The sequence below is a fragment of the Ambystoma mexicanum genome, chromosome 1p (genome assembly GCF_040938575.1).
Source record: "Ambystoma mexicanum isolate Mex_15411 chromosome 1p, UKY_AmexF1_1, whole genome shotgun sequence".
NCBI lineage: Eukaryota > Metazoa > Chordata > Amphibia > Caudata > Ambystomatidae > Ambystoma > Ambystoma mexicanum.
The window spans coordinates 385,164,247-385,174,190 of NC_090921.1; the positions used below are offsets into that span (position 1 = coordinate 385,164,247).

The following is a 9,944-nucleotide window of genomic DNA, read 5'->3' on the forward strand; positions in this document are numbered from 1 at the left end:
TGGCTGCCCCTGCACTGCTGGGGGGTGGGGGTGGTGGGAGACATGGGTGGGGGCCTGGTGGAGGCTGCCCCTGCACTCCTCGGGGGTGGGGGTGCAGGGATACATGAGTGGGGGCCTGGTGGTGGGTGCCCCTGCACTGCTGGGGGGTGGGGGTGATGGGAGACATGAGTGGGGCCTGGTGGAGGCTGCCCCTGCACTGCTGGGGGTGGGGGTGGTGGGAGACATGGGTGGGGGCCTGGTGGAGGCTGCCCCTGCACTCCTCGGGGGTGGGGGTGCAGGGAGACATGAGTGGGGGCCTGGTGGAGGCTGCCCCTGGTGGCTGGGGGGTGGGGGTGGTGGGAGACATGGGTGGGGGCCTGGTGGAGGCTGCCCCTGCACTGCTGGGGGGTGGGGGTGGTGGGAGACATGGGTGGGGGCCTGGTGGTGGGTGCCCCTGCACTGCTGGGGGGTGGGGGTGGTGGGAGACATGGGTGGGGACTTGGTGGAGGCTGCCCCTGGTGACTGGGGTGGTGGGGGTGGTGGGAAACATGGGTGGGGGCCTGGTGGAGGCTGCCACTGCACTGCTGGGGGGTGGGGGTGATGGGAGACATGAGTGGGGGCCTGGTGGAGGCTGCCCCTGCACTGCTGGGGGGTGGGGGTGGTGGGAGACATGGGTGGGGGCCTGGTGGAGGCTGCCCCTGCTCTCCTCGGGGGTGGGGGTGCAGGGAGACATGAGTGGGGGCCTGGTGGAGGCTGCCCCTGCACTGCTGGGGGGTGGGGGTGATAGGGGAAATGAGTGGGGGCCTGGTGGAGGATGCCCCTGGTGGCTGGGGGGTGGGGGTGGTGTGAGACATGGGTGGGGGCCTGGTGGAGGCTGCCCCTGGTGGCTGGGGGGTGGGGGTGGTGGGAGACATGGGTGGGGCCTGCTGGCAGGTGCCCCACAGTGCTGGGGGGTGGGGGTGGTGGGGAACATGGTTGGACATGGGTGGGGGCCTGCTGGCAGGTGACCCACAGTGCTGGGGGGTGGGGGTGGTGGGAGACATGGGTGGGGGCCTGGTGGAGGCTGCCCCTGGTGGCTGGGGGGTGGGGGTGGTGGGAGATATGAGTGGGGGACTGGTGGAGGCTGCCCCTGCACTGCTGGGGGGTGGGGGTGCAGGGAGACATGAGTGGGGGCCTGGTGGAGGCTGCCCCTGGTGGCTGAGGGGTGGGGGTGATGGGAGACATGAGTGGGGGCCTGGTGGAGGCTGCCCCTGCACTGCTGCGGTGTGGGGGTGGTGGGAGACATGGGTGGGGGCCTGGTGGAGGCTGCCCCTGGTGACTGGGGGTGTCGGGGTGGTGGGAGACATGGGTGGGGGCCTGGGTGAGGCTGCCCCTGCACTGCTGGGGGGTGGGGGTGATGGGAGACATGAGTGGGGGCCTGGTGGAGGCTGCCCCTGCACTGCTGGGGGGTGGGGGTGGTGGGAGACATGGGTGGGGGCCTGGTGGAGGTTGCCCCTGCACTCCTCGGGGGTGGGGGTGCAGGGAGACATGAGTGGGGGCCTGGTGGAGGCTGCCCCTGCACTGCTGGGGGGTGGGGGTGATAGGGGAAATGAGTGGGGGCCTGGTGGAGGATGCCCCTGGTGGCTGGGGGGTGGGGGTGGTGTGAGACATGGGTGGGGGCATGGTGGACGCTGCCCCTGCACTGCTGGGGGGTGGGGGCGATAGGGGAAATGAGTGGGGGCCTGGTGGAGGATGCCCCTGGTGGCTGGGGGGTGGGGGTGGTGTGAGACATGGGTGGGGGCCTGGTGGAGGCTGCCCCTGCACTGCTGGGGGGTGGGGGTGGTGTGAGACATGGGTGGGGGCCTGGTGGAGGCTGCCCCTGCACTGCTGGGGGGTGGGGGTGGTGGGAGACATGGGCGGGGGCCTGGTGGAGGCTGCCCCTGGTGGCTGGGGGGTGGGGGTGGTGGGAGACATGGGTGGGGGCCTGCTGGCAGGTGACCCACAGTGCTGGGGGTGGGGGTGGTGGGAGACATCGGTGGGGGCCTGGTGGAGGCTGCCCCTGGTGGCTGGGGGGTGGGGCGGTGGGAGATATGATTGGGGGATTGGTGGAGGCTGCCCCTGCACTGCTGGGGGGTGGGGGTGCAGGGAGACATGAGTGGGGGCCTGGTGGAGGCTGCCCCTGGTGGCTGGGGGGTGGGGGTGATGGGAGACATGAGTGGGGGCCTGGTGGTGGCTGCCCCTGCACTGCTGGGGTGTGGGGGTGGTGGGAGACATGGGTGGGGGCCTGGTGGAGGCTGCCCCTGGTGACTGGGGGGTGGGGGTGGTGGGAGACATGGGTGGGGGCCTGATGGAGGCTGCCCCTGCACTGCTGCGGGGTGGGGGTGATGGGAGACATGAGTGGGGGCCTGGTGGAGGCTGCCCCTGCACTGCTGGGGGGTTGGGGTGGTGGGAGACATGGGTGGGGGCCTGGTGGAGGCTGTCCCTGCACTCCTCGGGGGTGGGGGTGCAGGGAGACATGAGTGGGGGCCTGGTGGAGGCTGCCCCTGCACTGCTGGGGGGTGGGGGTGATAGGGGAAATGAGTGGGGGCCTGGTGGAGGATGCCCCTGGTGGCTGGGGGGTGGGGGTGGTGTGAGACATGGGTGGGGGCCTGGTGGAGGTTGCCCCTGCACTGCTGGGGGGTGGGGGTGATAGGGGAAATGAGTGGGGACCTGGTGGAGGTTGCCCCTGGTGGCTGGGGGGTGGGGGTGGTGTGAGACATGGGTGGGGGCCTGGTGGAGGCTGCCCCTGCACTGCTGGGGGTGGGGGTGGTGGGAGACATGGGTGGGGGCCTGGTGGAGGCTGCCCCTGGTGGCTGGGGGGTGGGGGTGGTGGGAGACATGGGTGGGGCCTGCTGGCAGGTGCCCCACAGTGCTGGGGGGTGGGGGTGGTGGGGAACATGGTTGGACATGGGTGGGGGCCTGCTGGCAGGTGACCCACAGTGCTGGGGGGTGGGGGTGGTGGGAGACATGGGTGGGGGCCTGGTGGAGGCTGCCCCTGGTGGCTGGGGGGTGGGGGTGGTGGGAGATATGAGTGGGGGACTGGTGGAGGCTGCCCCTGCACTGCTGGGGGGTGGGGGTGCAGGGAGACATGAGTGGGGGCCTGGTGGAGGCTGCCCTTGGTGGCTGGGTGGTGGGGGTGATGGGAGACATGAGTGGGGGCCTGGTGGAGGCTGCCCCTGCACTGCTGGGGTGTAGGGGTGGTGGGAGACATGGGTGGGGGCCTGGTGGAGGCTGCCCCTGGTGACTGGGGGGGTGGGGGTGGTGGGAGACATGGGTGGGGGCCTGGTGGAGGCTGCCCCTGCACTGCTGGGGGGTGGGGGTGATGGGAGACATGAGTGGGGGCCTGGTGGAGGCTGCCCCTGCACTGCTGGGGGGTGGGGGTGGTGGGAGACATGGGTGGGGGCTTGGTGGAGGCTGCCCCTGCACTCCTCGGGGGTGGGGGTGCAGGGAGACATGAGTGGGGGCCTGGTGGAGGCTGCCCCTGCACTGCTGGGGGGTGGGGGTGATAGGGGAAATGAGTGGGGGTCTGGTGGAGGATGCCCCTGGTGGCTGGGGGGTGGGGGTGGTGTGAGACATGGGTGGGGGCCTGGTGGAGGCTGCCCCTGCACTGCTGGGGGGTGGGGGTGATAGGGGAAATGAGTGGGGGCCTGGTGGAAGATGCCACTGGTGGCTGGGGGGTGGGGGTGGTGTGAGACATGGGTGGGGGCCTGGTGGAGGCTGCCCCTGCACTGCTGGGGGGTGGGGGTGGTGTGAGACATGGGTGGGGGCCTGGTGGAGGCTGCCCCTGGTGGCTGGGGGGTGGGGGTGGTGGGAGACATGGGTGGGGCCTGCTGGCAGGTGCCCCACAGTGCTAGGGGGTGGGGGTGGTGGGGAACATGGTTGGACATGGGTGGGGGCCTGCTGGCAGGTGACCCACAGTGCTGGGGGGTGGGGGTGGTGGGAGACATTGGTGGGGGCCTGGTGGAGGCTGCCCCTGGTGGCTGGGGGGTGGGGTGGTGGGAGATATGAGTGGGGGACTGGTGGAGGCTGCCCCTGCACTGCTGGGGGGTGGGGGTGCAGGGAGACATGAGTGGGGGCCTGGTAGAGGCTGCCCCTGGTGGCTGGGGGTGATGGGAGACATGAGTGGGGGCCTGGTGGAGGCTGCCCCTGCACTGCTGGGGTGTGGGGGTGGTGGTAGACATGGGTGGGGGCCTGGTGGAGGCTGCCCCTGCACTGCTGGGGGGTGGGGTGATGGGAGACATGAGTGGGGACCTGGTGGAGGCTGCCCCTGGTGGCTGGGGGGTGGGGGTGCAGGGAGACATGAGTGGGGCCCTTGTGGAGGCTGCCCCTGCACTGCTGGGTGGTGGGGGTGGTGGGAGACATGGATGGGGGCCTGGTGGAGACTGCCCCTGCACTGCTGGGGGATGGGGGTGGTGGGAGACATGAGTGGGGGCCTGGTGGAGGCTGCCCCTGCACTGCTGGGGGTGGGGGTGATGGGAGACATGAGTTGGACATGAGTGGGGGCCTGGTGGAGGCTGCCCCTGCACTGCTGGGGGTGGGGGTGATGGGAGACATGAGTTGGACATGAGTGGGGGCCTGGTGGAGGCTGTCCCTGCACTGCTGGGGGGTGGGGGTGCAGGGAGACATGAGTGGGGGCCTGGTGGAGGCTGCCCCTGGTGGCTGGGGGGTGGGGGTGATAGGGGAATTGAGTGGGGGCCTGCTGGAGGATGCCCCTGGTGGCTGGGGGTTATGGGAGACATGAGTGGGGGCCTGGTGGAGGCTGCCCCTGCACTGCTGGGGGGTGGGGGTGGTGGGAGACATGGGTGGGGGCCTGGTGGAGGCTGCCCCTGCACTCCTCGGGGGTGGGGGTGCAGGGAGACATGAGTGGGGGCCTGGTGGAGGCTGCCCCTGCACTGCTGGGGGTGGGGGTGTTGGGAGACATGGGTGGGGGCCTGGTGGAGGCTGCCCCTGCACTGCTGGGGGGTGGGGTGGTGGGAGACATGGGTGGGGGCCTGGTGGAGGCTGCCCCTGGTGACTGGGGGGGTGGGGGTGGTGGGAGACATGGGTGGGGGCCTGGTGGAGCGTGCCCCTGGTGGCTGGGGGTGCAGGGGGACATGCGTTGGTGGGCAGTAGTGCAAGTAGACATGTGGGTTGGCTGGTGGGCATGGCCATGGTGGATGGGGTGCCTGCATGACATGTGCTGGGTAGGCCCCTGTGGTGTGAGCCACCTGCAGGGGCCATGGAGGGTGTAGAGGGAACACCTGGGAGGACCCACACATGCAATTCATGTGTGCTGCTCCCCGCGCACCCCTGTAATACACGTACCCTGATGATATCGCGTGTGGAACTTCCCGCGCACCCCTGTAATACACGTACCCTGATGGAATTGCGCGTGGAACTTCCCGCGCACCACTGGAATACACGTACCCTGCTGATGTTGCGTGGGATACTTCCCCCGTACCCCGTAATACACGTACCCTGATGAGATCGCGTGTGTGACTTCCCGCGCACCCCAGAAATACACGTACCCCGCTCAATCGCGTGTGTAACTTCCCGCGCACCCCCGAAATACACGTACCCCGCTCAATCGCGTGTGTAACTACCCGCGCACCCCCGATATACACGTACCCCACTCAATCGCGTGTGTAACTTCCCGCGCACCCCCGAAATACACGTACCCCGCTCAATCGCGTGTGTAACTTCCCGCGCACCCCCGAAATACACGTACCCCGCTCAATCGCGTGTGTCACTTCCTGCGCGCCCCCGAAATACACGTACCCCGCTCGATCGCGTGTGTTGCTTCCCGCGCACCCCCGCAATACACGTGCCCCGCTCGCACAGGCCCAATTGCTGTATGTTGCCACTTTTGTGATGCGCTGGGACTCTACCGTCTGCCTTCGTGTGGCGGACGTGTTTCAGCTTGTGCGTGTCTTTGGCTGTGCGTGGCTTTGCCCTATTCGATTCCATGAATACGTGTGGTTCGAGTGCGTGTGGGCGTTCCGTCTGCTTCCCTGCAGTACATCCCCAGTTACGCCCTTATTTTCGCGCGTTGTTCCCCATTCCGCGCGTTACTCCCGGTGTCCAGCCCACTTTCTGGTGTATGCGCCGAGGTTGTGCGCTTTCACTGTGCGCGTCGCGCACTCCTTTCGGGATGTTGCAGTGACTTGTGCGCCATGCACGGGTTTGGCGCACATCCCGAGGTGAACACGCGCAGGGACTTCCATGAATCGCACGCGTGCGCGTGCGTCTGTTTCTTTGCGCTTGCGCCTGCTTGTGCCTGCTTGCGCAACGATTTTCGGCGCACGTTTGTTCCATGAATCGGCCCCAAAGGGTCTTGAACTTGATCCTTGCAGCCACAGGGAGCCTGTGGGCAGATTTCAGTGCTGGAGAGATACAATTCCTGGGCTTGAGGCCAATGACAAGTCTTGCAGTTCTGTTCTGGATAAGTTGCAAAGGGCAAGGAGAAAAGGCAGGGAGATTTAAAAAGAGTTGAACATGATGAGTGGTTTGTCACGTGCCTGCGTAATATGTGTCTCTCTACACTTTGTTACTACTTGGCACAGTACCCTTCTGATCAGGAACTGAAAAAAAAAAGGCTGTCACAGTAATCAAGCCTAAAGAGGACCAGGGCTCGGAACACAATGGGCTTCTGGAGGAAAGTGAGAAAAGGAAGAATATCTCTGAGGCAGTGCAGCTGATAGGGTGACTTTTTAGAGATGTCAGAGATGTGAGCAGAGAAGGAGAGGGTGGAGCCCAAGATGACCCCAAGGTTCTTAGCTTTACTGGAAGGAGCGGGTAGAGGGCCCAGGGTGGGCTCGAGAAGTATGATTACATATTCAGGAGCGCAGAGATTTGGCTATCTGCTCAGCCCTGTGAACAGTCAAGCATGAACATTTCTGTCGAATAAAGAGTGTTTTATTGCCATTCTCTGAATGAACAAACAAATGTAATGGTTTATTTAGCATTTTCCCTTTCATTGGGGTAGCGTGTGCAGTGGTAATATTTTCAGACCGCACACATGGCTCTTCTCTCATGGTAATAAAACTGTTGTGTCTCACTCCAAAGTGAAAGAATGGAGCCTTCCCAACCTCTTTCAACAGTTGTTAACGAGGGAGATTTACAAGTCCGAATGGTCCGAAAATGCCGTTGGAAAGGGCTAGGAAAGAGTTGTATATATGTGCATTTACATACTATTCAGTAATGATGCAGGTACTGGTTTCAACATATGAAGTGGCAATTACACTAATAAGACGCAGCCATCAATTTTGTCAGGTTCCAGCAGGCATTACTAAAAGGTCGGTTTTGCACACAAATAATAAGAGGAAAACTCTCCTCAGGTAGTCCCTTCTCCCTTTCTATGGTGGCCATTACCAAGACAGGCATGCGCTGGGAACACTAGTTAAGTGGGCCAGGATTAGGGATGTGGAAATTGGGGGAAAGGGAGCGCAGGGATGAATTTACTTGCCACTGTGGAGAAGATGGCAGCCTCCCCTTCTGAGGATGGGATTTATCTGTGGTAAAGACCACATTCTGAGGCTTCTAATTGGCTGAGAGAGAGTCTGCCGCACCCCTGCCAGGCTGTTAATGCTCAGAACAGACACACGCAGAAATCCGGCATCATCTCCCAGACCCTCTTTCTCGTCCGAACGCAGATACTAAGACTATAACAAGCAGTGTTATGGCTATTGAAGGCAAATATCGCATCAGCTGAAATGTTTGCATAGTGATTCATTTATTAGTAATACTCCACACTTTAGGTGACAAACTGAAGCCAAAATAGCAGCACTAAAAGGACAACGATGCCCCCGATCAGATTAACGGTTAATTTGTATATTGTATATCGTGAAATGCGTGGCTGAGTGCAGTGCCGTGGAAACGGCTCGAATGTACTATTCCAGCCAGGAAGTGGAAGAGGCGCTGATGTGTTATAAAAGCTTCCTCTGCAATTTACGAATCATGGGGAAATGGCGAGCCCAGGTGCATCTTGCGCTTGGGAGGTGCTTGTATGAGGGCTGGAGTTGGCTCCTGCGAACTTTTCCAACCAGGAAGAGGAAGAGCTGTTGTCAGGGCTTTAAGCGAGATGCAAAATGGAGCCATCTTAAACACTTTTGGGGACCGGGCACGGACTCCTTTGGGTCCCCCCTCCACTGAACCAAAGTAATGAAAAGATCCCAAATATCTGGTCGTGCCCCACTCATCCTACTCACAACCCATAGCTTGATGTGCTGCTTTGCAGTGATCAAAATAATCATGGGTACTTCCTTTCTGTCCCACTACCCTGTTAATTCTTGCTGTAATATGAAGGATAAACAAGTAGCCTTGGGTAACAATGGGACTTGGGTTCTAGCATAGGTAGAGCACACTTTTCATCCACCAAGGCACTAGGAAGGTAGAGCGGCCATAGTCTAAATGCAGAACACAGATCGTATGAAAAAGGTGCACATAATCCAGAATAGACAGATGACTCCAATTAGGTGCCTAAAAGAATGCAAAAATACTTGCGCATGCATACGCGAAACCAATTGAAAGCAAGGAGAAAGATACAGATACCATAGCAAAGCTAGTGGATGAAGATTAGAACTAACAGGAACAAATCCATATTCAGGCATACAGAGATTAGAAGAGGGACATGGATATGAATAAGTGTTGCAATTAGAGAGCAAAGTAGCTCTGGTGTGCAATATATCAAAGCTCACTAATATTATAGCGGAAGCAACACATTGAAACCATTAGTGAGGCGTTTTTGAAGATGACACATTCAGAACAAAATCCCTCTGAAAGGAGAACATTTCCAAAGTTTTAGGGACAGGTCATTTTGACAGGTTAGGCAATACGAGATTAAATGAGATTACCAGGATCACACATTGTTTAAGAGGTGACACTGGGATCTGCACCCACTTCGCAATGTGTGCACTTTACCATTTTCTTTTCCAGTTTTTACCATGAACTAAAATAATCCCATTTGATAGAACTGACCTGCAAAGTACACAATTCACACAATCCAACACAACAATTTCTAAAAACAAAAAGTTATGGAAGCATATTATGAAAAATGGGAATTATTTTAGCTTTATTTATTTTAATTGATGTGATCTAATAGATTTTATCCGGGTTTCTATTTTGTATTTAAAAGCTTTAAATACACCCGAAACACAGGCTTGTGCAATTGTTGTTTATAGACGTGCAGAAAAACCTTTGAATTGTATAAAAGGACAACCTGTTTTTTGTGTCAAATAAGAAAAATATGCTTGCCAGAGGCCTGCAATGTCTGGTCCAGTGTCTTCTCTCTAGAACCTGAGATGTTTTTATGGGAGGGCAAAAGGGGCACTTGCCCAGGGCCCCCAGGCCCACAAGGCTAGCTGATCTGAAGAAGTAAGATTCCATTGTTAACTAGTCTTTATTAACACACGTCAGGATATTTTATGGGGTGCTGCTGAAGCTCTAAACCCATTGCCTTTCTGTTTTGGCAAGTGCATTCTGCCTTGATCACATCATGTATTGCTTTCTGTGTTCACTGTGGTATACATAGTTTGTGTGTTCCTCATGGCACAACAATGAAGCATTCTTTCCTTCCTGTGGGAATTATGTTGATCATGTGCAATAAGCAATGGTGAAATGCATATTGATAAATTGAGTGCCACAATGGTTCAGAAGTTAGCTTAGTGTGTGAAGCACCCATTGCAGAGATATGTATTCATATGCAAAACTAGAAAATCACATTCCAGCAAGGCTGGGTGAGTCTTTCCTTTGTCTGAAGTTAATAAACCTGCCTGCATATGTACTTGGTTTTGCAGAACAACATCTGCTATTATCACCAATGTACCTGTACCAGATAGGGGTTGCTATAAAAACGAACATATCATCCGTATGGTGAAGGTCTAGAAATAGGTTTGATCAGATGGGGTGTTGTAAAACCTAGGCAATCGCCTCCAACAATGGCATAAACTGTTAGTCCAAGAGGTGAATAA

General features: G+C 59.2%; 1 non-coding gene across 1 annotated transcript; it reads left to right on the forward strand.

Annotated features, from left to right (window-relative positions):
- Window positions 1–6,453: 6,453 nt before the first annotated feature.
- On the forward strand, window positions 6,454–6,552 carry LOC138461955 (small nucleolar RNA U13). Its single transcript, XR_011264564.1, has one exon. It is a non-coding gene; the product is annotated as a small nucleolar RNA U13 (small nucleolar RNA).
- Window positions 6,553–9,944: the final 3,392 nt, after the last annotated feature.